This window comes from Camellia sinensis, chromosome 4 (genome assembly GCF_055761805.1).
Source record: "Camellia sinensis isolate YWXY chromosome 4, ASM5576180v1, whole genome shotgun sequence".
Classification (NCBI taxonomy): Eukaryota; Viridiplantae; Streptophyta; class Magnoliopsida; order Ericales; family Theaceae; genus Camellia; species Camellia sinensis.
In genome coordinates this window covers 112,402,024-112,429,422 of record NC_138964.1, presented here as the reverse complement: position 1 = coordinate 112,429,422, position 27,399 = coordinate 112,402,024, and the positions used below count along the sequence as shown (strand labels likewise).

The following is a 27,399-nucleotide window of genomic DNA, read 5'->3' as shown; positions in this document are numbered from 1 at the left end:
TAATTCCAAACTACATATTCCTTCAATTAAAAATTCTCTTGTAATCTATATAATCATCCAATTCACATCCATCTAGCATTAAAATTTATAACATGACAAGTACTTGTTATTATGTTATAAATTTTTATCCATGCACATCAATCAAAAAATGTAACTAGTAGTCTACCAAATATTTTCTATACACACCCATCCAAAAATATAACTAGTCTTTCCAAAAATATAACTACCAGTCTACCAGAATATTTTCCATACACATCTATCCAAAAATATTTTCCCTAATCCTTCCAAAAATACTTATAGTGCCAATTAGTCCTGTACAATTCAGCTTCGTGCACGAGTTCATCTATCTGTACCAAAGAAAAAGAGAAATTATGTTAGGTAATTTTTTTATGAAAATATTTGCACATCACATTATTGGACAAAAAATTAAACATGTCTATGGAAAGTAAAGGTAACATGAACAAATTAATTGACTATCATTACCATTTTGTAAATAAAACAACATCACTCATATGTATATATCCAATAAACATTACAATTCTAACTATTGGTCCACAATTTGCCAATATTAACCTGTGCTTCAACAATGGAAACTAAGTTAAAATTTGGAGTTATCTGTTTTCATAATTTAGTTGTAGTTTTATATCCTTTATACTACTATATTTGGTCCAACGATTTTTTCCCCTCCTTGTTTGAACAATGCAGCTCTTTTTGCTTTCATTGAGATTTATTGAAGAATCAGTGAAAATGAATTTACTCAGTAGATTCTTTTTTACTACAGGTTTGAAGAGAGAATATTTTGTACTCCTTTCTTGCATATGGAGGGCCTTCATATGCATTGTTGGGTTCTTGGAGCTGTAACAACGAGGCTTTTTAATTCTGGATTCAAAATTCTTTGGTTGAACTTTTACTTGTTGGAAGGTAAGTCTGGGAGGGCAGTGGAAGATATGAGGTTGGGATTATCACATAATTTTGTCTAAATATGTAACGATGCATCGTATCAACTTTCCGGTTGCTCTCACAAGTTTGTTTAATCTAGGACGAAGTGACCGTTATGATATCGGGGTTGTTTCGTGGTTGTTTCCAATTTTTGGCCCCAAACAGCCCATTTTTGCCTTTCTTCATCACATTTTTTTGTCTAAATATCTAACCGTGCATCCTATCGACGCGCCGCTTGCTCTCACAAATTTCTTTAATCTAGGTCGAGCTGACCCTTATGATCTCAGGATTGCTTCGAGGCTATTTCCAATTTTTGCGCCAAACGGCCCATTTTCGCCTATATTTTTGTCCTATCGCCGTTTTCGCCTATATGAGATGTCATGTGCCAGGCATAAGACATCTCATATACTGCAAAATGTTTAAAATGACCTTATTCTTCTCTCCCCTTCTCTCTTTCACCTTTTCTCTTTTCTTCTAGCCACGTCAGCAACTATGGGTGCTACCATGGGTAGAAGACAATCAGGAAAAAAGTAAATAAGGTTATTGTAAGCATTTCACAATGTTTGAAATGTCTATCAATTTTTCCTTTTTATTTAAGAAATGAATCTTTAACAAAAGGTTCACAATGATCCAAATTGATAGTTCAATGCAACAAAGTGTAATGTTTTTTAGTTGAGGGGGGTACAGTGAGATACTAAGTAATAGGTCAAGAGGGAAAAGTGTAGTTTTTCCTATAATTAACCAGAAGAGTGCTAAACTGTAGTGTGGAGTGCTAAACTGTAGTGCGGAGTGCTAATTAACCAGAAAAATGTAGTTTTTTAGTTTTTCCTGTAACTGCTGTAGTGTGGAGTGCTAAATTGTTGTGGTGTCTGTCTTGCTATGCTTGGTTTGGGTTGGTATTGGTGTAGATGGGCTATTGATAAAAGGAGTAATTAATGGAGTATAATCAAATGGAGCATAATCAACAACCAAATGGAGTATAATAAAAAACCCAAGAAGTACATAGAGAGAAGATAGTAACTAATGCTTCGATTTTCCCATAATCCAAACAGACAACAAAATTAAGAATTCAATTAACTAATGCTATCTACTTGTACTACGCTAAGTTGAGTAAAACGTTTTACATTCCCAATTCAAGTAATGCGAAACCTAATAAATTCAAAATTTTCCTTCTTTTTACTAGATTTTCTAGGAAACCAAATGGAGTATAATCAACAGCCCAAAAAGAAGATAGAGTTAAGAATCCAATTAAAAAATCCTGTTTACTTCTAGGTGGCTGCTAAGTTGAGCAGAAACTTTAAAAATCCCAATCCAAGTAATGAGAAGCGCAATAAATTCAAAATTCTTCATTTGAATTTTGATGTTTCTGCTCAACTAATACATTCAACTTGGCCACTGGTTACAATTGAAAAAGGTATCTGTTTAAAAGCTTAAAGAACTGATAGAAGTGTTTTACATGTAAAATAGTTCAAGACTTGCATCCATGTAGAGGCAGTGCAATGGCAAAAGGCTTCAGTGCATCAGCATAATTAGCAGGTTGATGGTAGCTTCACCGAGGATGGTAGACTATGAAGAACCCTGATGCCAATTCAATTCAAGATATCATAAAGTTAACCACTATGGGATAATGTGCGTAATAAGTGCAAAAAAATATAAGAGGCATCAGTGTATCAAGTACAGATAACTAGCAGTATAGAAAAATATATTTATAAACATAAGAATCAAAGTGAAGAATTAGTGAAGAATAAAAATCAATTTGAACTCTTTACTACTTCCACATTATATAGCATATTGGACAAGTTTGTTCATTCCTATCGGGAAGAGTCAAGACAAAAGATGGTCACATTGCTTTCTTCCATTAGAATCCCCTTAGCCTTCTTGCATAACACCCTAACATACAACAGAGAGAGAAGATGTCAATGGAGATCCCTTTTCCATTACACTAAGACAGAAAGGTATCCATTAAAAGGTGAATACTATAGCACAATAATAACAACAGTTTCATAACATGGATAAGGCAAAGTACAATATATAGATGTCCTGGGTAAGAGTCAAATCTAGGACCTTGGCTTAAATGTGAGTTACATATATAAAGGTTCCTTTTATAAAAAATGGTTATTCATTCATCATAACAGAAGAATACTCGAGCTGTCATGGTTCTTCATTCCCCATTTTTCAAAACAAAATAAAAAGGAGAGAAGAAAGACAAATAGAGAAAGAAAGACATAATGAACAAAACATGGTTATGGTTTCATCCTGTCAAAGATTTCATGAGTGAAACTTCTGGAATCTCGCTGCAACGTTATCGCAAAAGGCAGCATTTTGAGAAGCAGAGCATGCAATTACAGCCCTAACCTTTTGGTATTGGTAATGGAGTGCTTCCCAGGACAAGCATGAGTGAGCCACATAAACTAATTCTAAGTCATTTTCCAAACTTCTTAAGAGCTTGCTTCTAGACATCTTGCTCCATGAGATTTGTGGGATGGAGGTCAATTCCACTGGCTGCTTTATGCTCTCAAATGAACATGTAGGAGACAATTGCTTGTTCAGAATTGCACCTACACAATAACTAATCAAAATGCTACTAAAGAAAATCAAAAAATGGTGACAAGTAGTGAATTCTACCACAAAAGCCTAACGTGCTTGTGCAATATGTGTATAATTTTATTAGCCATGTTTAGGCAATAATGCCCATGATTATGAATACTTACTTATACCACATGTGAGCAAAGCCATCCTCAAAACTCAAACATTGCTTGACTATCGCTGGCCTACTCCAATTGGCTTTGAGTAGAATGAGGATTTTGTTTTAGAAAAGGAGAAAAGGACATTAATATATATCTTATACAAATGTATGTTATCTATGTCAAGATCATGGAATCGAGGATAGCATGGAGCCGTTTTTCGTTTTTCATTCATGTTGTGCAGGATTGGGAGCTAGATGCTGTGGATGCATTTTTGTGTTCTTTGTAGGGTAGAGATATAGGTTGTGGAAAGCTAATGGTGGAAGATTCTCGTTTAAATCTTTTCACTTTATTAGCAAAGGAGCAGCATGTAGGTCTTTTTCTTGAAAAACATTTGGAAGGTGGGGGTTTCAACCACGGTGGCTTTCTTTGTAGACTCCATTCTCACTATTGATAATTCCACTCCATGTAAATGACCGAGTACGTTATAATCTTAATGTTCAAGCTATGCATAAAACCTGTCTGGATGTGTCAAAGGAATGTCATGTCTCTATTGTTTTCTAAATAAAAAAAGCTCCCTTCTAGAAGTGATTGTGCTGCTTCGTTTTTAGCCATTCCATTCTCCTATAGTCCTATTATTTATTTTCCATCATTTTTGTAGATTTTCAAGATTTTACTGACATTGTGCCATATTCATAAACTAGAATTACCAAGTTTCACCAAAGCAAGTTTCAAATCAGTTCTCAAATATGTGAAATATATCAGTCCCATGCTTTACTTGCACTTGGTAACATGAAAAAGAAAAGAGAGAAACAGTATTGAGCACTTAATATATTCCGAGTCCTAGTTGTAATCTTTGATAAGATACATAGCAGCAGCTCTAACATCAGGTGTAGATCCTCATCCATGCAGGTGCAGTCACCGAATCAGCTCCAGCTAGTTAGTTAGGAATCTGTTAAGAGTGTTTTTTAGTATGTACGTGTAACAGATTAGATTAGTTATGGATTAGTTGTAATCATCTGATATGTATATAACCATCATGTACTTATCAAGATTGAGATTGAATAATGAATTGAATATTTCATCATTATATTAGAGCATTGAGCTCTTACGAGCACAGAGATCCATGGCTTCCCCTTCCACCATTGTTACATCTTCTATTCCTTCAAACCTTTCTCTACTTATCTCCAATCCATCTTCTTTTGTTACAGTTAAACTTGATGCATCCAATTTTGTCATTTGGAGGAATCAATGGCAGAACATTCTAAGAGCAACAAATCTTCTTGAATATGTTGAAGATACAGTCTCTTGTCCTCCATTAACAGTCAGTGATGATTCAAGAAAGGTTGTTCCTAATCTTGAACGACTACAATGGAATCTTGTGGATGCACATCTGCTGAGTTGTATGACTGCAACTCTTTATTCATCTATCTACTCTACTATTTTACATTGTCTTCATTGCTCTGAAGTGTGGTCTGCTTTACATAAGTAGTACACTTCCATCTCTCGATCTCATGTCCATAAATTGAAGAATCAATTGAATAATGTGTCGAAGAAAACTGATTCAATGACTGAATATCTTACTAAGATCAGAGAAATTGTTGATCAATTAGCACTTGTTCCAGTGTTGATTGAAGATGAGGATCTAGTGTTAATTACTCTCAATGGATTACCAGCAGAATATGATGCATTTGCTACTTCTATTCGAGCTCGATTAGGTTTTGTTACTCAGGAAGAAGTTTCTTCTCTTCTCCTCTCTGAAGAAATTCATATGGAGGCAAAACTCAAGAAGTCCTCCACTGATCCTACAGTTGCATTTGCTTCTTTTAAAAGAAATTCTCAGTCTCGAGGATCTAATTCTGGTCATTTCAGAGGAAGAAATTCCTATCGAGGTAATAGAGGAGGTAGATTTCAGTTCAGAGGCCATTATAATAATACTAATCGAGGTGCTTTTAGAGGTAGAGGCCGATCTTCTTCCTCCCTTCAATGTCAGATCTGTGGTGGTTTTGGTCACCTAGCTCTTGACTATTGGTATCACATGGACTCTCAGTTTCAATCTTCATCTGGTGCTTTCTCTCAGTCTCCTCAACACTCCAAAGCATTTGTGGCATCTTCTGCCTCTGGTTCATCTTCATCAACAGTGCCCTGGTATCTTGACTCTGCAGCTACAGATCATATCACCAATGACATAGGTAATTTGAGTTGCTATCAACCATATCAAGGAACTGATCAAATCACTATTGGCAATGGTAATTCCATACCAATTCAACACATTGGTACGGGCATATTACCTACTTCTCATCATTCTTTCAAATTACAAAATCTTCTTCATACTCCATCCATTTTTTCCAATCTACTCTCTGTTCACAAGTTAGCAAGAGATAACAATTGTTTCATAACATTTGATGATGCTAATTTTGTTATCCAGGACAAGCATTCGAAGAGAGTGCTTCACAAAGGAACTAATGTCCATGGACTTTACCACTTTCTTCCATCTTCATCTGCTAAAGTTTCTCCACTATCACAAGTACATCTTAGTGCTAAGATTGATGCTTCTTCAGCATCTGTTTCTGCAGACATCTGGCATAATAGGCTTGGTCATCCAAGTCTCTTAAAGTTTTCTCACCTTAAGAAACATTTGCCTTTTGTTTCTAATAAATCCCCATCTCAAACTTGTATTGATTGTTGTGTTGCTAAAAGCCACCGGCTTCTTTTTCACTTGTCTAACTCTACTAGCAATCAACCACTTTCTTTAATTCATAATAATGTATAGGGTCCTTTTCAGTCTACGTCTCCTTACAAGTATTATGTTTTGTTTGTGGATGATTTTACTAAATTCACTTGGCTTTATCCTTTGTCATATAAAAGTGAAGTTTGTACCAAATTCATTGAGTTTAAAGCTTATGTGGAAAAACAGTTTCAAACTTCTTTAAAAGTACTCAAAACAGATGGTGGTACTGAGTTTTTTAATAATAAAATGACTCATTTTCTTGCTTCTGAGGGCATTGTTCATCAGCATTCTTGTCCTTACACACCCTCTCAAAATGGTGTTGTAGAAAGAAAGCACAGGCACATAGTTGAAACAACTATTGCTTTATCGCATCACAGTTCTGTTCCTATCAAGTATTGGTTTGATGCTGATGCTGTTGCTGTGGCTACTTTTTTGATCAATAGACTGCCTTCTTCTCAATTAGTTAATAAGTCTCCACATGAATTACTGTTCAAATCTGTTCCTAATTACTCTTAGCTAAGAGTTTTTGGTTGTCAGTGTTTTCCTTGGCTAAAGCCTTATATTACTCATAAACTTCAACCAAGATCTGTCTCTTGTGTGTTTTTAGGCTATCATCCATTTGCCAAAAGGTATAGGTGTTTAGATCCTCTAGTAGGTCGGGTATATCTATCTAGGCATGTTCATTTTAATGAAACTTGTTTTCCATTTCACACTCTTTCTCCAGCTCCAGCTGTCCCTTCTTCTACTACTCTCTCTTTTTTACATCATTTTTTCTGGTCTTCTCCTACTCTATTGTCTAGACCATCTGCTCTTACCTCTCTGCAGCATGCTGTTTCTACACAGTCAAGTCCTGCACCTGTGCAACCCAATTCTGCTGTTCCTCCTTCTGTTCAGCAGTCTAGTTTAACAGCTCAGCCACCCAGTTCTGCTGTTCTAAGCTCTGTCCAGCAGTCCAGCTTAGCAGGTCAGCAACCCAGTTGTCACGACCCAAACCTGTCCCTATGGGTTTAGCACCGTATCCGGCCAGTAATCCGAGATTACCGAAGGCCTGCTTAACAGTAAGACAGTAAAACAGAGTACAGGGGCTTGGCATAAGCCAATACAGTAAATAAACAATGTCCAATGAGCTGTGACAGTCTGTATGCCAAAAAGACTTTTCATATATATATATATACACAGTGTAGAACAGTAGGTACAACATTTATAATCATCCAGACCAGGGACCTAATCCTTATTAAACAGTACAGTAACAGTCTATACAGTCTATAAAACAGTTACAAAGACTGACGGGGAAAATTAAAACACCCCTAAGCCATAGCTTGATACTCGGAACTTCGTAGTGAGGCACAGTGGTTGGCTTGACAAAACTGGAGCTTACCCCGACGCTACTAGCCGCGGTCTGGTGCCTGTACACCTACATATATATATGAGTAGTGAGCTAAAGCCCAGTGAATAACATAATGCGTAAAAAGGTTTAGAATGAATGTCCTTACAGTAATGAAAACAGTTCATTAAATCAGTATTTCAGTCGTTCAGTCAGTACAGTCATATGTGGTACATCCATTAGCATAACAGTACAGTGAACAGTAGGTCTAGAAAGACCGAACAGTCAATGATGGCCATCAATCAGTAAACAGTAGTGGTTCTAACAAGGGAACCGACAGAGATCTCTGTAACAGTAATAGTCAGTAACAGTAGTTGCTAAGGATGCCATAATACAGTTCTGAATAGAGGACATACATTCATTCTATTAACAGTATCGATTCAGAAACAGTACAGTTCAATTGTTCAAAAGATAATCATTTTTGAACATATCTTTACACAGTTGTTACTCACAGATTTCTAGGCTACAGTTAGGTTAGAGCGCGTCCCCAGTTGCCAACTGTAGACACCCTATTTTTGATCGCCCTCAAGACTTGGGCGTTACTGATGGTTTACTTGGTGGAGAAAGGTGTGTAGGGCAAAGGTTCAGTTTCTTCGGCAAGGAGAGAGACAAATCTCAATTTCACACCCCATTTTGGACCAAAGTTATTTTGGAGGGTTTTCAGACCTTAGAACCCTCTCTTTCAAAACATTTTTGAAATAAAGTTTCTACAATGTTCCGAGGCTCACATTTTGTCAAACGATGCGCTTTTCGATAAACCGAGTAAGGACAAAATGGAAATGAAAAAAAGAGAGATGAAATCCTTGAAAAATCTTTCAAAACACCTTGTTTAGGGGTTTGAAGTTGAAGAAAGAAGGGGAAGAGAGAAGAAACCAAGTTGGAGAAGAAGATAGGCAAGAATCGCTAAGAGAGGGACGGACAGTTCTCGCTAAATCAAGCTTATCTGTCTATACAAATAAAGTTAAGCTATGAGGCCACCACCGTTGGAAAGAAGACTTCCGGGGCTTCGTTTTGCACTCAAGAATCTCCTAAGGCCGAGTCCGGATGGAGGAGATATGATTGGTTGAAGTTGGGCATCATCCCAGTTGGACCGAAACTGAGCAACCTTCACCAAAATAAGCATAACTTTTTTCATAGTTGGAATTTTGATGCAAGGCTGGTTCCATTGGAAATATTACTTCCGGGGCTTCAATTTGGACACAAGAATGACCTGAAAAGGAGTTCATATGAAGGAGTTATGCCCATTTGAAGTTGGATCTGCAGAGCAGATTTTTCCTGCCGGCCGACCAAATATTCTGCCGACCGACCAAATAGATGGCCGACCGACCAGAACAGATGGCCGACCAACCATTTAAAGTAGCCGACCGACCAATTTTGCTAGCCGACGACCTTCCGGAGTATTCTACAGATTGAGTGGATGCCAGTTGTGCCAGCTGTTTTGCACCAAAACCCCTGCCCGAGGGTCTGCCCTTTTGGGGGGGAAATTTGAATTGGTTTTCCCCCCCTTTTCCTCCACTCCTCCCTCTATAAAACCAGACCCCCCAGCTCCATTTTTCAGGGTTACAAGATTTGGTTTTGAGCTCTTGCATTCATCCTCTCTCTCCCTCTCTTCCAAGCCTCAAAACCCTAAAAGCCTTGCACCATTTACACACCAACCCATAGCTCCACACATCCACACTCCATTACAGTATTTTGAAGCTGATTTCCAGAGGCTAGGAGCTCCTCTTCTTTGTCCAAAGGCTGCTGGTTCATTGCTCTTCAAGGGTAAGCACACTTTTCCCCTAAACTAGTCTTTTCTTGCTTCATTTATAAGCCTTGCTTGCAAGAATTTTTGGGCTCCGACCCAAACTATAAATAGTGATATTTTGAGCTCCTTTTCATGTTTGATTAAGGGTCTTTCTCTGTTTGAGGTCAAAAGCTATCACTTGCCTCTTTAACTCTCTTTTAGGCCTTATCTTTGCATAGTATTTTAGGCCTATTTGTGAGCTGTTTTGGACCTTGCTATAAACTGTGAAATATCTTGTTTTGAGCCTCTCTTCAATATTGTTGAAGGGCTCTCCTCTGTTTGAGAACAAAAGCTGCCACTTGTCTCTTTACCCCTCTTTTAGGCATTTTCTTGCATGATAGTTTAGCCTTATTTGTGATTATTTTTGTGGCTTGATGTAAACTGTAAAGTGCCTTTTTTTGAGCCCCTCTTCAACGTTTTTGAAGGGCTATTTTCCATTTGGGGCCAGCTGCTGTTCCTTTGTGTTTAATCTCTCTTTTAGGGCCATTTTTGCATGATAGATTAGCCCTATTTGTGTTCATCTTTGAGGCTTGTTATAAACTGGAAATATGCATGTTTTGGGACTTTCTTGCATCTGTATTCATGCTTCATGATAAAATAATGCATGTTTTGTATAGCTATAGGCCAATGCGTATGCCTAGTTTTGTGTTTCGGGGCCATTCCATGCATCGGGTGCCATGTTTCCATGTTTTGGGATCATTTTGCATCACATTTCAGTGCTGAAACTTGCATGTTTGTATGCCATATTTCATGCCTTGCCATGCCTTGTTAGAGTGGCATTTGTGCCTTAGGATCGGTCCTCGGTTTGCGTGCATGTGTGCGCGCATTTCGATTGTCTCATTTTCATCTAATGGCCACTGATTTTGGCATGCTTGCGAGATATCCATGTTAGTTTAAGTCCATCATCGCATGTTGTTGTATGCCATGTATGCTTACATGTTTAGGTTGTGTGCCTATTGCATATTAGATGCATTGCATAATCATGTTGCATTAGCCTTGCTTGCATGCTTAGGTTGCATTACATTGTGCATGCATCCCTTGCCTCTTGATCAAGCATGATAGAGGTTGGGGCCTTTGATGTGTTTTGTGTGTGCATTCCATTTGATATTGAAGTTGCTAACTTGGCCTCTTAGGCCATCATGCATCAAAATGCATAATTGATGGCCCGAGGGTCGAGCGCCATGCTCCCTTGAGTCCATTGCATGATAGGGAGAGTGGCCATGCATACATTGCTTTGAATTTCCTTGCCATGCACTGTCTGCCCTCTGCTGCTGTCAAAAACAGGTTCTACAGGAAGCTTTGGCCGGCCGGCCACCTATACTGCCGACCGGCCATTCATTGTTGGCCGATGGATTTAAAAATGGCCGATAACCATCCGGACATGGCCAGTGGTGATCCCACTTGGTCGGTGATGCTCCCCAGTGTCCAGAGAGCGCACCTTGGGAGTTGCGCAATTTTCAGAGGAACAGAGCAGTGTAAACAGAGGCAACAATGGCGTGGCATGGGTTTCCGAGTAAGGCGAGTCAAGCATGCATCATCTACGCATTTCGAGGCAGGGGCTGTGGCCACTTTAATCCTGCATTTAATTTGTTAATTAATTAGAAATTCTGTAATAATTAATTTAGTATTCGGACTGTAATATTTATTTGGACCCTCCGAGCGAGGGCAATTGTGTAATAAGTGTGCGTGAGTGTGTGTATGTCTTCCAACCCCACGTCTTTCTTCCCTTTTATTTACCCGCTTATGATGGTAGACTAGGGCATATTTAAATTAGCATACCTTATGCTATGCATGCATGCATTCATACATTTGTCTTGCATGCACCGGGCTCTATAGCGGTCCCGATATTTCCTGTTGTTGTTTAACTATAATCCGGACTCGGTTCCGTAGATTCGTTGTTATCTTATCCTCATTTCTATCCCTTACTCTTTTAATTAGAATTTTGGGTTGTGTTGGGCAGGTTGGGAATAAGTGGGTCGTGTTTTAAAACTTAGAAATTTTGCCCAGGTTTTGGTCTCTCCGCTCGAGCGGCGATTTGACGCTCGAGTGGGATTTTGTTGTTGCCTCTCCGCTCGAGCGGCAGTTTGGACGCTCGAGCGTGAATTTCCTTCTCTCAGCATTTTGGTCGTCTGCAGAAAATTCTAGGAGAGTGCACCCGGCGCTCGAGCGGATCTTTGGACGCTCGAGCGTGAACCTGTGTCTGTACGCTCGAGCGGGGTGTTGTACGCTCGAGCGGACCTGCTTTTATATCAGTTCGTGAAACCACCTTTTTGATCACTTTTTGATTTCCTTTCTCTCTCTTACTTTTTCAAAACCTCCATTGGAGAGCACCTCACTCTAAAACCGAACTTCTCTCTTAGGATTGATCTACCTAGAGTGTTTTCCTCACCTTGGGCCTTTGTAAGAAGTGTGTTGATCGTCGAGGGCTTTGTTGAGATCTGAGAAATTTGGGATTTGGAGCACTTCGGAGTTTTACTCATCTTCTCCCTTGGAGCTCTGAATTTGAGGTAGGGATATCCTACTCCTCTCTATGGATTTTGTCTTTAAATTTTGGTAATTTGAGAGGTTGGGGTTGGTTTGGTAATTTTGTGAAAGTTTGGGCCTTTTGTGTTATTTTACAAAAGTTGGGGTTTTATTTGTAATAAACCTAGATGCATGTTTGGTATAGAGAAATGGAATAAATGTTGAATCATTGATGAAAATGGGACCTAAGGGTGGTAATGGTAATTATGGAAAATGACCTAATTACATTGTTTAATTAATTGAGATAATTAATTGTGGGAAATGAGGAAATGAAATGGAATTGTTGAGATTGGGAGTGCATGGGGTTAAAGGGTGTAGTTGAATTATTTATCACTCACCGAATTGAAATGTCGATTGAATATCCATTGTGCATTTATTTCCTGCTTAGAAATAATTGCTTTGGGCTACCGGTGGAGGGTAGTGTTGATTGTTGTAGACAATGCTTGATGATTAGGCAAACTAAAACTAATCAATTGGATGTGTCATAGAGCATGTCGGTTGATAGAATACATTAATTTTATGTATTGATTGATTGCATATGTGATTCTGTGTTTATATGCATTACTTGTGTATGGGAGGAGATAGGGGATGTACTCCACGGTTTAGGGGAAGATGGGGGATGTACCTCTAAACCGGTTAATGGTTTAGGGGAAGATGGGGGATGTACCTCTAAACCGGTTGTTGGAATGTTGATATAGCTCATATGCTTATCGGTTGAAGTGTTGATACAGCTCATATGCTTATCTGTTGTAGTAGTGATATAGCTCATATGCTTATCTATTGAAAAGTTTGTTTGATTTGATATAGCACTAAAATGTATATCATCATTGTTTGCGAAGTATATGGGAGTAGTTTATGTGTTATTGATACAACACCATAATGTGTATCCACCTTGGATTTCGAAAGTGTTCTAGTGATGAACTATAATCTCATCAAACGTTCTGGCCAGAGTACTGAGCCTTGTTTTCAAACTCAAAGTTGAACAAAAATGAAAAGTGAATTGTAATATAGACTTGGCTGTCATGGTAACGTAGGGAGATGTAATTGGAAGTGTCAGTGTTGACCATCTATCAGTTGCTAATCTTTTAGTCATTGTTCATGGTTGGTTTAGTGTATTTCTACTGGGCTGTGGCTCACCCTATATGGGAATATCATTTTCAGGTACAGGTAGCATGCCACCTCCAAGGACGTAGCTTGGGAGGCCAGAGGCGGACTTTTTGTTGTTTTACTTTTGATGTATTACATGTAAATTCAAGCCAAGGGCTTAACGTGTTTGAGTTAGTACTCTTTTGTTGTAACCAAGTGTTAACTTGGAAAGCTGTAAGCCCATAGGGCATTTGCTTTTGTTGTTAACATGTAATACTTTTTGTAATGAAACTCTGATAAATGAAAGAATGTGAAGCTTTTGAATATCAATGCATGTCTTATTTAATGGGTTTAAAGTTATTATTTTGAGGGCGTTACAACTTGGTATCAGAGCGTACCTGGTTCGAATACTTTGGGTACGTGGGAAGTGATTAGTATCACAATGGGTTTCTCTCGCTTGTTAGAGACTTAGACGTAATGTTACGTACTTTTGTGATAACATGTTTATGTGACTATTTGGGTATGGAATGTAGTTTCTTGGATGTTGATTGGATCCTTGGGTTTCTGGGAGTCCAGTTGGAAAGGCACTTGATCAATGCTGTTTCTGATCGGAACTCTAGTAACGCCTCGGGACTATCATTATCTGGAAATGAAATTCGTAAGTGCTTACATGTTTATGTGCTTATGTGGAGTGAATTACAGTTGTCCATGTGTTAGGATGTAAGTGTTTAGCTTCGGCACATGTATGAGTGTGCTAACGTGTCTCCGTTACTTTTACTAGGATGCCTAGGCGAGGAAGTTGTGATTTCCCTCCTTCCGCTCGGGAAGAGCTGCGGAAACAATTTGTGGAATTACGCCAAGGTACTACACCTTTGGTGCGGTTCGAAAGATGGTTTACTAATCTGTCGAGGTTTGCTCCAGAATTGGTGGAGACAGAGGACTTACGTTGTTTTGAGTTTGAGAGTAAGCTGCGTGACGACATCCGTGTAAGGATAGCGGGGTCTTGGCATAAAAGATATAGGGCGCTTGTTGAGGCGGCCGCCCATGTAGAGGCTGCAGTGCTAGCAATGGGGCAGAGTGGGGAGGAAGCCATCTCGGCGACTCCTGTGACTCAGGGTGTTGGTAGGCCTTTTAAGAGGCAGAGGGTTTTAAACTCGCAACAGGGAGGACGGGCTAGAACTGCCCTTCCAGTGTCAGATTTGGGTTCGGGGGAAAGTAAGCAGAGGGGCATCATTTGTTTCAGATGCGGTCTGCTGGGCCACAGGGTTTCGGTTTGCCCACAGAAGAAAGGGGTGGGGTTAGCAGTTCAACCAGTAGTTGTACCACCAGGATCATCCAACCAGTCGGGTTTTGGACCGATTAAATGCTCAGTGGGGAGGCAGTTGTTGGGGTCTTCATCAGCCCAGATTCTGAACCAATCTCGTGCTCAGGCACCGCCTACCTGTTGGGTGTGTAATCAGCCGGGTCATATTCGACGTTCTTGTACTCAGCCGGGAGCTTCTTTAGGGGTTTTGCAACCTAACCAGGCTCAGTTTCTTTCGACTGGACAGGAACAGTATCGTTTTGGGGGACTAGCAGGCCAGATTGCGAGGGCCTCAGTAGAGTCAAGTTCCCAAGTCCCAGCTAGGGAAGTTTGTAGTTGTTCCAGGTGTGGGCAGAGGGGGCATACCAGTGGTTCTTGTCCGTGACTTGTAAGCTCGTAGGTTGCCTTATGTTCGGGGATGACCAACTTCGGCGGTCCAACAAGGGACGGTAGTAGTAGTAATACTGATGGGATGGTTTTGTTTTGACTAATCCGTTTTGTAATCAGTGGATTATTGTTTTGTGATCATTGGGTTCCGTTGTGTAACCAATGTGTTTTGGGAAGGTTGAAACATCTAAACTGTTTGTTTATCTATATATATATACATATATGCTTTGTTTGTTAATTTCCCTAGAGTGGGTGAATTGGAGCATGTCGTAGCTCTAAAATTTTATTAATGTATAAAGTTCCTATATAAATTTTTTTTTTTTTTTTTTTATGCTTGTGACTTGATTTGGGAAGGATGAGGGCTAGAGAGCCATGTTTTCAAAATTTGGAAGAACCACCGAGGGGTACGTGTCCTAGCCAAGGTAATATTGGAGCGAGAACTGTTTTACTTGCCGAGTGTGTGGAATTACATGAGTACTACCCATTTAAAGTTTTGTGCGTGGTATAGCTTTTGATCTACTGTCGGGTGAACTTGAGAGGATGTGAAGTGTACGATTAATACTAGATGTAACACGTATTTAATATGGTGTCCTACGGGGGCATGGCACATAATTTTGTCAAGGTTGGACTCGTACCTTCGTGGTAAGTAACGTTGTCAAGATTGCAGGTGTACTGATTGGCCGTTTCAAGTGAAGGGATGTCAGTCCCTATATAAGGTTGTGATTGTTGTATCGGGAGCGATGTGTTGTGAGTAGCTGGTACTATACCTCGGGCTGTAATATAATGGATGTCTCCCTAAGTTTCAAATTTCTTTATTTGGATTGAATGTGATAAGTTCGTACCTTAGCACTGGTCAAGTCAGAGGATATTATCAGAAGCGTTAATTGGGTATATAGCCCATGGTTAGAGTGTGACCCGTGGGTGGAGTCACAGTGGTATGGTGTTTGCGGATGAAGATGTGGGTTAATGACGAGGGAGGCGAGGACTTTTACCCCTCTGGAAAGTTAGATGAGTGAATCTTTGGAAGCCCTATCGGCGACTTGTGACGATGTCGGGGTTTGGTTCATGATGGTTGCCTAGCGGTAGTGTGGACTAGTGGTTTAGCACGGAGGCCGGGCCTCTTGATGGTACTCTCGAGATGAGTGATAAGTAAGATATAGAGTAACGAGTGGATCCTATGAGTTATTGGAGGATTCGGTGTAGGAGTAAGAGGGCTTGCAAAATAAGGAGGTTTTGCCTAGTACGGTTGAATGTGTTAGATGGGATGGTTTCGAGAGTTGCGCGGTGTTGGCAGGACTATATGAGAATGTTCGAGGGAACGTGAGATTTGTATCTCGAGTTAGTGGGAATGGTACCTGTATGCTGGTTCGTGTGTTGGGCCTTGCTAGATAGTGAGTCCGTGGTGACCCCCCTTGGTTGTATAGGGGTAGTGTTCATATTGTGATTGGTTATCCATTGTTGGGTGTGGGTTATGAGTGGATGCTGCCAACATTCTTTGAAGGAAGAGCAATTCGTGTTCTAAAGCAATGAGTATAGCGTGGGTCAAAGTAGTCCTTCGTATTCGGGATGTTGTGATTGAGGTTGACCATGTCGGTCTTCAGTCAAGGAAGTGAGCAGGCTTACTAGATAACCATGGCGGGGGATGGTGATTCCCTTAGACGCGATGTTGAGGCGGTTAAATTTTAGGAAATCCAGTGAGATTCCAAAATTTGTGGTTCGTGTAGAGAACTCCGTGGTTGGGGTTAGTGGTCTGAGTAGCACATCAGTGTGTGGATTACTGAGTGTAGAGTTTATTGAGCTGACTAGTCAGCTTGTCGGTATCGGGTGTTGGGGTGGCATTGGTCACCTTGAGTTTAGTCTCGTTCGTTGTAGACTACGTATGTTGATTAAGGAAAACTGAAATTAATCGAACATGTTTTGTCGTTGAGTCTGACGGTTGGAATAATACATCTAATATATGTATTGATTGATCATTGTGAATGATTGGCTTTTTATACATTATGAATGTATGGTGTTTAGTTTGATGTTGATACAGCACTATAATGTGTATCATTTGTGTATTTCTGAGCCGTGTTTATGATTATAAAGTGGTTAAGTAAAGGGAGGCGGGATAAAATTGCAAAACCATGAATTTCTTATACCTTATGTGTTGATAGTACTGTTGTTATTTCTATTAACTATCATTATAGAAATGTTATGTTCTGTGTCGGTTGTGGCATCACTGTATGAGTGATGGTTGTGGATAGTGCTGTTTTGGAAAGAAATGGAAAACAAAATTTTTCCAGTGTTTGGACCATATAAATGCGTTGTTGAAAAGTTGATTTAATTCAAGAATTTTAAAGAATTCCAGATTAATCTTTTGGCAAATAAACTGTGGATGACTCTGCGTTTTGGGTAACACCGTATTTGTGAAAAATATTTGCAAAGCTTTTGAGTTTTCGTACGGAACATGCAAGATTTATTCCGGAACGTTAACGTTGAAAATTTAAACATCTTTGGGAAATGCCTCTTGAACAAGAAAATGTTTTCTTATTATCTACTCTAAAGATTTGCTTTGGTCGTGTTGTTGAGTAGTGACTTAGCTTGGAATGCTAGCCGGTTGTTGGTGAATTGTTTCGGGGGAGGTTTGGTTTGTTGAGGCTTGCGTACCTAAGGTGTGGTTGTTTAGAATGTGTTTCCTTGGTTAGTATCTTCCTTGCTAAGAGTAAGTCGGAGGTTTGTTGTGAAAGTAATTTCTTTCCTTGGGGCTCGATTGTTGAATGCTCTGTTATCAGTTGGCCTTGTGTTTTGGCGTACCCTTAATTTCGGGGACGAAATTCTTTAAGGGGGGGAGGTTATAGCGGTCCCGATATTTCCTGTTGTTGTTTAACTATAATCCGGACTCGGTTCCGTAGATTCGTTGTTATCTTATCCTCATTTCTATCCCTTACTCTTTTAATTAGAATTTTGGGTTGTGTTGGGCAGGTTGGGAATAAGTGGGTCGTGTTTTAAAACTTAGAAATTTTGCCCAGGTTTTGGTCTCTCCGCTCGAGCGGCGATTTGACGCTCGAGTGGGATTTTGTTGTTGCCTCTCCGCTCGAGCGGCAGTTTGGACGCTCGAGCGTGAATTTCCTTCTCTCAGCATTTTGGTCGTCTGCAGAAAATTCTGGGAGAGTGCACCCGGCGCTCGAGCGGATCTTTGGACGCTCGAGCGTGAACCTGTGTCTGTACGCTCGAGCGGGGTGTTGTACGCTCGAGCGGACCTGCTTTTATATCAGTTCGTGAAACCACCTTTTTGATCACTTTTTGATTTCCTTTCTCTCTCTTACTTTTTCAAAACCTCCATTGGAGAGCACCTCACTCTAAAACCGAACTTCTCTCTTAGGATTGATCTACCTAGAGTGTTTTCCTCACCTTGGGCCTTTGTAAGAAGTGTGTTGATCGTCGAGGGCTTTGTTGAGATCTGAGAAATTTGGGATTTGGAGCACTTCGGAGTTTTACTCATCTTCTCCCTTGGAGCTCTGAATTTGAGGTAGGGATATCCTACTCCTCTCTATGGATTTTGTCTTTAAATTTTGGTAATTTGAGAGGTTGGGGTTGGTTTGGTAATTTTGTGAAAGTTTGGGCCTTTTGTGTTATTTTACAAAAGTTGGGGTTTTATTTGTAATAAACCTAGATGCATGTTTGGTATAGAGAAATGGAATAAATGTTGAATCATTGATGAAAATGGGACCTAAGGGTGGTAATGGTAATTATGGAAAATGACCTAATTACATTGTTTAATTAATTGAGATAATTAATTGTGGGAAATGAGGAAATGAAATGGAATTGTTGAGATTGGGAGTGCATGGGGTTAAAGGGTGTAGTTGAATTATTTATCACTCACCGAATTGAAATGTCGATTGAATATCCATTGTGCATTTATTTCCTGCTTAGAAATAATTGCTTTGGGCTACCGGTGGAGGGTAGTGTTGATTGTTGTAGACAATGCTTGATGATTAGGCAAACTAAAACTAATCAATTGGATGTGTCATAGAGCATGTCGGTTGATAGAATACATTAATTTTATGTATTGATTGATTGCATATGTGATTCTGTGTTTATATGCATTACTTGTGTATGGGAGGAGATAGGGGATGTACTCCACGGTTTAGGGGAAGATGGGGGATGTACCTCTAAACCGGTTAATGGTTTAGGGGAAGATGGGGGATGTACCTCTAAACCGGTTGTTGGAATGTTGATATAGCTCATATGCTTATCGGTTGAAGTGTTGATACAGCTCATATGCTTATCTGTTGTAGTAGTGATATAGCTCATATGCTTATCTATTGAAAAGTTTGTTTGATTTGATATAGCACTAAAATGTATATCATCATTGTTTGCGAAGTATATGGGAGTAGTTTATGTGTTATTGATACAACACCATAATGTGTATCCACCTTGGATTTCGAAAGTGTTCTAGTGATGAACTATAATCTCATCAAACGTTCTGGCCAGAGTACTGAGCCTTGTTTTCAAACTCAAAGTTGAACAAAAATGAAAAGTGAATTGTAATATAGACTTGGCTGTCATGGTAACGTAGGGAGATGTAATTGGAAGTGTCAGTGTTGACCATCTATCAGTTGCTAATCTTTTAGTCATTGTTCATGGTTGGTTTAGTGTATTTCTACTGGGCTGTGGCTCACCCTATATGGGAATATCATTTTCAGGTACAGGTAGCATGCCACCTCCAAGGACGTAGCTTGGGAGGCCAGAGGCGGACTTTTTGTTGTTTTACTTTTGATGTATTACATGTAAATTCAAGCCAAGGGCTTAACGTGTTTGAGTTAGTACTCTTTTGTTGTAACCAAGTGTTAACTTGGAAAGCTGTAAGCCCATAGGGCATTTGCTTTTGTTGTTAACATGTAATACTTTTTGTAATGAAACTCTGATAAATGAAAGAATGTGAAGCTTTTGAATATCAATGCATGTCTTATTTAATGGGTTTAAAGTTATTATTTTGAGGGCGTTACAGGCTCGGCGCATCATTCTAACTACATTTGTATTTCAATTTCAAATTGAATACGTGTTAGTTGTAGCATTTCACATGTCATTGTAGATTAGCCGAGCCTATCTTAGTTGCACTTTGCATGTGTTGCATTAGCCATCTTAACATGAACTAGGATCATGCATATGATTACTAACTAGTTTTTGTTTTGGCTCGAAGCACTCGGTAAGCATTTATGCTTTAGCATACCGCATGCGTGTGAGTGTTGCCATAACAGCATGATTACCATGAGGCTAGCTGCTTATGTGATATAACTGCTTGAATGTTTGTGGATGGAGGTGGAATTACCTAAATTGGGATAACGCATTAAAACTGTGAGTTTTAAGCCCACTAGATAGTGGCAAAACCATCTTTTCTAAAAGTCCACTCGAGGGTGGCAAAACCTGCATTTTAGCCTACTTGCGAGTAGCAAACCATTTTCAAAACAAGCATGAAATGTTTTGTTCCAATTTAGGCGATTTGGTCTATACTTGTTTATTGTGCGCATAACATAGTAATTCTAGGCTAATAAATGGAATAAAAACACATAACGTTTTCAAAACTAGATATCATGGTTAGTAGAGGCCGATCTTCGGATCGGGCGAGAGGGGGTGCTCATAGCTAACCTTCCCCAATCGTACCCAAGTTCCCGAGCCGAGGCAACTTTGGTGATGACGGACACGTGGCCTTTGGCACCGAGTCAGGGTTTCCTAAATTCCCCCATAAAAAATATTTAGGTGGTGACTCTATATCTGGCAAAGTAGTCCATGTTTGGCACTTCGTTTCAAAAATCTGTTTCTCAAAACGATTTGCCGAATTTGGACTCTTCGGTTCAGATTAAGAACCGTGACAATTTGAGAGTCCGAACTGTAGTGAGCCCACATACGAACAGAACGGGACTCACCCTCCCGGGGCGTTCAGGGATGTCTACACCAACCCTACACAGTTTACAGATTGAACACACACTAAGCTACACAGTTGGGAAAGATAATAACTTAATCCCTATCTTGACTCGGTGTGGTTCTACATCTATATCCTCATTAAGATGCCTTAAACTAGGCCTAAGAATGCCTAGGATGAAATGAGGATGCAAAGATGCGCTTTAAAAGTATTTTCAGAAAACAGGGGTCCCACTCGAGCGTAGGTTAATCCGCTCGAGCGCACATGCAGACAAAGGTTTCTGCTCGAGTGCAGACTAACTCGCTCGAGCATACTTCAAAACAGTCAAAAGTGCTGGATATGTAAAATTCACGCTCGATTGGGTGCTCGACACCCGCTCGAGCGTAAACACAAGGTCCCGCTCGAGCGTAAATTACCCCGCTCGAGCTGACTCAAAAACAGAACAAAATGCTGGGAGCACGATTTCCACGCTCGAGCGCCAGTCACCTCGCTCGAGCGTGAGTTCAAAATCTGGAATTCCCAGATTCGAACCTCAAGCTCAAAATCGAGTTCAAATGTATCAAAACCAATCCCCTTGGCTAATTTTCCAGAAAACTCCTCAAAACTCATAGCTTAACATGATTCAAAACTCAATTGTAAAAATCAAAGCCCAAAGGTAGTTCAAATAAATCCAATTTCAAACCAATTTTCATGAACAAGATGAACATGCAACATGCATGAACTTAAATCATTTTCAAGCTTTAAACACTTGCTCTAAAAAGCCAATTCTTTTCAAAACAAGATGAAATCATGGATTTAAACATAATATGAACATGCATGTAACATTTTGCCATGAAAACAACTTAAAATGCAGCAATACAAACATGCATGCATGAGTTAAGCTATAATTCAACAATTCAGAGCCATAACTTGGCTCTAGACTTCAACTTGCTCTAAAACCATGCAAGAATTAATTGAATTCACAAATAAGAGGGTAGTTACACTACCTTAGGTCTTGTAGTTCAAGAATGGAAGCACAATTTTGAAATCAACCTTCAATTCCTTCAAGTTTCTAAACAAATCAACAAGGACAATTCAATTCCTCTCCTCTCTCCCTCTTGGTCGGCTAAGGCAAGGGAGATGAGCTGATGAAATGTTTGCCTAAGTGTTTAATAAGGCTCAAATATAGTTCATGAAGTGGCCCACTCACAATGGCAAAGTTATAGATAAGCCTAACTCTTTAATTAGCTTTACTTCAACTAATTTAATCATACCAAAACACATTTCAGATAAATATGCCATAAAATCACATAAATTCTACTGATCATGAAACACTAATCAATTTCTGGTTCGGCCGCTGATAAGGCCTTCAATTTGCAGTTTAAACCTAAAAACATAAACAGATAATCAAACAGTCAAATAAATAGATAATGCATTTAAACAGATACAGTCAATCAATCAATTTCAGATTTCAGTCAGTCAGTTCAGTATTTCAATCAGTTCAATTACTTTTCATAATCAGTCTCAGTTTAGCAGTAATCGGTAGTTTATCGGTGAACAGTGGTGAGGGTTGTTACACCAATTCTGCTGTTCCCAGTTCTGTCCAGCAGTCCAGCTTAGTTGCTCTGCCCCCAGTTCTGCTCTGCCCCCAGTTCTGCTCTTCCCAGTTCTGTTCCTACAGTTCCCAGTTCTGGTCCTATGATTTCATCAAGTTCTGTTCCTTTGCTGCCTCCTTCTACTCTTCCTATCTCTTCTCCTGTTCCTATTCAGGCTATTTCTATCCAACTTCCTGTGTTACCTCCTCTTCCTCCTACTAACACTCATCCTATGCTCACTCACTCTAAAACTTGTTTTTCAGTTGCTCAGTCTTCCTTTCCTCAGTTGTTTGCTGACTCTGAGCCTCCTTCTTATCGTGAAGCTCTTTTGTCTCCTATTTGGCTTTAAGCTATGCAAGAGGAGATTACTGCCTTACATGCTCAACACACTTGGACCCTTGTCTCTCTTCCTCCTCACAAACAGCCTATCGGATGCAAATGGGTGTTTAAAATTAAAAGAAACTCAGAAGGTAGTATTGCCAGACACAAAGCCCGATTGGTAGCCAAGGGTTATTTTCAACAACATGGGATTGATTTTCAAGAAACATTCAGTCCTGTCGCCAAATAACCTACTATTCGAATTCTTTTGTGTCTTGCTCTTCACCATAAATGGCCCTTGAAATAGTTGGATATTTCAAATGCTTTCCTTCATGGTTTGCTTGAAGAGGAGGTCTTTATGCTCCAGCCCCCAGGCTTTATATCTTCATCTCCTACTCAAGTGTGTAAGCTTCACAAGACGTTATATGGCTTAAAACAGGCCTCCCGTGCCTGGTATTCCACTTTCTCAACCTTCCTCTTATCTCAAGGTTTTGTTAATAATAAATGTGACTCCTCCTTGTTCATTCAACGGACAGCCACCACAATTACTATTCTTTTGGTCTATGTCGATGATATCTTGCTCACAGGAAATAATTTTACTCATTTTCAGCATTTGATTACCAAGATGCACCAGGTTTTTTCCACGAAAGAATTAGGAGATATCTCCTATTTCCTTGGGATCTCTATAAAGGGCACTCCTGATTCAGGCTATTTTTTGTCTCAACATAAATATGCTCAGGATATTCTGACTAAGACTGGTTTGTCTGATTGTAAACTTGTTCTTCTCCTATTGCTTTCAAACCTTTTTCGGTTCCTCATTCTAATGATCCTTGTCCTCATCCTACTCTATATCGCAGTTTAGTGGGTGCTTTGCAATATCTTACCATTACTCGCCCGGATATATCCCTTGCTGTCAATCAATGTTGTCAGCACATGCATGCCATCACCATTGGCCATTTCTCTGCTGTTAAGCAGTTACTTCGCTTTGTCAAGGGTACTCTTTATCATGGTCTTCAGTTTTCTCCCAGCACTTTTGATCTTCATGCTTTTTCCGACTCTAATTGGGCAGGGGATGTTCTTGACCGAAAGTCTACTTCTGGTTATTGTATATTCTTGGGTTCCAATCTTATTTCATGGTCTGCTAAGAAGCAAGCTACAGTTTCTCGTAGTTCCACTGAAGTTGAATATAGAGCCCTTGCTCACACCACTGTTGAGATTTCTTGGCTTCTTATACTTCTTCATGATCTTGGCATTTCACCTCCGACTATTCCTCTTCTCTGGTGTGATAATGTTTTCGCCATTGCTCTTGCTTCAAATCCTGTTTTCCACTCTCGCTCTAAACACATCGAAGTGGATTGTTACTTTATTCGTGACAAAGTCCTTGCTAAACAAATTAGTTTGCAATACATTCCTACTATGGATCAGTTGGCTGATATGTTTACTAAACCCCTCTCTGTTGGTCACTTTTCTTATCTTAAAACCAAGCTTATGGAGTTCTGTCACCCCATCAGCTTGCAGGGGCCTGATAAGATACATAGTAGCAGCTCTAACATCAGGTGTACATCCTCATCCATGGAGGTGCAGTCACCGAATCAGCTCCAGCTAGTTAGTTAGGAATTTGTGCTCCAGCTAGTTAGTTAGGAATCTGTTAGAGTGTTTGTTAGTATATACGTGTAACAGATTACATTAGTTATGGATTAGTTGTAATCATCTGATATGTATATAACCATCATGTACTCATCAAGATTGAGATTGAATAATGAATTGAATATTTCATCAATCTTTCTTGTAAGCATAAGAAAGTACCTGACAGGGCCACATGATTTGACACCCTTTCCCCACAAAATGAAGTATAAAGCTGTTATTCCACCATTCATTATAGAAGGTACTACCTGAAAAGCAAATAGAGTAACAAAAGAAATATGTGATCACGTCAAGTAGTGAAATTCATTTTGCAATATATCATTAATTATCATATAAAAGTATATTTTCGTTATACCTGTGCATTAGAAAGCGGTCTGCCCTTCCATGGTTTTTGCAAAACTAAAAATATGATGGATGATGGAACGAGACAACTGAAGATAAAAAGTACAACTGAAGCTCCTGTCTGAGACAAGTAGTGGTAAATCGACCGTATTCTCATAAAGTTTCCTATAATGTGGATTATTTGCAATGGAGTGTGCCTACAAGGAAACAAGGCTTTCACTGAAAACAACTGAGGCTACCAAGAAAACCCAAGTATAAAATATGTGAAAAGGGATCCAAGAGAACAAAAATTTTATGATTTAGCATATTTGACAAATCTTGATGGTCTTGTGACATGTCATTCCAACAATGTTTTCCAATAGACTAATTATCAGCAAAGGGAGGTAAGATTTCTATATAGATAGGACGTTTTGCATATTTAAAATGGAAAAAGGCAAGAATAAAAGCCTAAATGTACTAGGGGTTGATCATCAAAGCAAGAGCAATAAGGATGAAGGAATTTGAGTGCTGATGTAGCTAACAACCACTTTTGTAGTAGATTCATTAGGGTTGTCACCTTTCTAATAACCACATATATAGTATGAGCATATAATCTAATTGGTCATAATGATAAGATAATCAACTGAAAACCAAACATCTAAAGGCAGCAGTTGATTTGCCCACTAATCAATGTCAAGGCTTTTGTTGTTAGGGATATAAAAGTATTAATACAAGAGGATCAAGATTTATATTGAGTTTCAAAATCCCCTAGACCATGAAACGACATAATACCACACATTTCTCATATTTGCCCAGACTCTTGACATGGTTTGTCCTTTTATTTCTCTTGAACCAAAACCACAATACACCATTGGAATACATACAATACATAACTTTGTATATCTCCTTACTATACAAAACCCTAATAAAATAATTAAGAACACGAAATTTCTAAAAACTCAAGATATCTCACATTCAGGTAGCTAACAACAAACTATTGCCAATTTGATAAATGCCCGAGATGGACGGCAACAAACTGTTGAAATTTATCTCTGCCAATTTGATAATTTAACTTAGCAATGTACTTAGAAATTCAATTAGAGTTCAAATCCCTTTATCAACTCCCTATACAGCTTAGTACAAATCAATAAAACAACAATAAGTTAATCACTGCATGAAAGAAAACAAGAAGTCCTTCCTTCCCAAACTGAATCTTGAAAATCTCATTGGTCAACTCAAGATAAAACACAAACCCTTACTTTAACTGAATCTGCTTCAATTAATTGAATTTTTTTTTTGTTTTCTTGGGAAACAAACAAGGGTTTAGGCTTAACTATTGCCTTGTGGTAACACCAAACAACATTTTCCTCAATATGGAATCTGATAAACTGTTGAAATTTGTGATAATTGAACTTAGCAGGTATCTTACAAAGTCAATAAGAGTTCGCATCACTTTGTCAACTCCCTATACAGCTTAGTACGAATCAACAAAACAACAATGCACTCTAATACCATAATTATTACCAAATTAATCGCCACATGAAAGAAAACAATAAGTCCTTCCTTCCTTCCTTCTCAAATTGAACCTCAAATTTTTCATCAGAGAAATCACAAACCCTTACTTAACAAAATCTGCTACAATTAATTGGCTTTTTTTTCCCTTCTCGTGTGTGTGTGTGTTTTCCCAGGAAACAATAGAACGTAAAAGGATATTGTTTGATGAGCCAACAGGATGTGAGCAAAGCCATCCTCAAAACTCAAACATCGCTTGACTATCTCTTATCTTGGAGTTTTAGCATTCTACTTGCGTGGAATTGGATTACTTTCTAGCACAACAATGTTATATACTTAGAAGAAAATACATAAAAGAGTGTTCAAAATTTGAAAATTTGTGAATTAAATACTTTCTTAATATGACTTACATCATATCAAATTTAAATTTATATTATAAATTCAAATCTTGAGCACTTTACTGCTACTTTCCAACTATAATTGTGTTGGTTCATCAACATCAACTTTCTAACATCTCTCATCTTTTCTCTCTCATACACATATTTCAGATCCAAATGAAAATCAGCCAGGATCTAAGAGCCTAAATCAATTAAATTGAAACCATAAACAATAGTGCTAGTGATTTGAATGAACTTGAAATCCAAATTAGAACCCCATACCTGGTAGAAGAACCCTAGATCCAGATCCCAATCGGTCAAATCCAAATTAAACTCATCCAGATCTAAGAGCCCTATATCAAATAGAGAGAAGCGCATATCGAAACTTGATAGTCTTCAAAATCGATTCTTCTTCGAACTCGAGAGCTTTCGACATATCGAAGAGGGACAATCTGAACTGGATGAGAAGAGGGAGAGAGCCGATTCAAGAGAGAGACAGAGAGAGGCGATTCTAGAGACCAGAGAGAGAGAGAGAGAGAAAGAGACAGATCGCAAAAGAAAAGTGAGAAAGCTAAATAAGTATTTACAGGTAGATTGAAAGAGAGAGATTGTGTGTGAGAGAGAGAGAGATTCGTACCACTCCTGTTCTTCAGATCACCATGGCAACGGAGAGAGCTTGAAACAGAGAGAATGATATCAAGAGAGACAACATTGAAGGAACAACGCATAAGAAAAGGGGCTAGGGCTTGCATATAAGAAAAGGGTCTAGAGTGCAACGTACGGTGATGATAGTGGAGGGCGAGAACGGTGGACGGCAACGTTGATGCTGAGGCGAGGCGAGGCGAGGTTTGGTGGCGAAGGAGAATCTGTGCGAGAGAGAACAATCTGATTTGTTTAAACAGAGAACAGGCGGGGACAATTTAAA

At 39.1% G+C, this 27,399-nt stretch overlaps 1 long non-coding RNA gene across 8 annotated transcripts; it reads right to left on the bottom strand.

Annotated features, from left to right (window-relative positions):
* LOC114310067 (uncharacterized) lies at positions 1-27,399 on the bottom strand. 8 transcript variants are annotated; one of them, XR_014327362.1, is made up of 8 exons: positions 27,256-27,399; positions 27,112-27,149; positions 26,757-26,931; positions 24,620-24,803; positions 24,427-24,512; positions 2,712-2,829; positions 2,396-2,517; positions 1-347 (listed from the first exon to the last, which is right to left on the bottom strand). It is a non-coding gene; the product is annotated as an uncharacterized LOC114310067 (long non-coding RNA). The 8 variants fall into 8 exon arrangements; XR_014327360.1 differs by having other exon boundaries at positions 26,757-26,926; XR_014327359.1 differs by lacking the exon at positions 27,256-27,399 and having other exon boundaries at positions 27,112-27,248.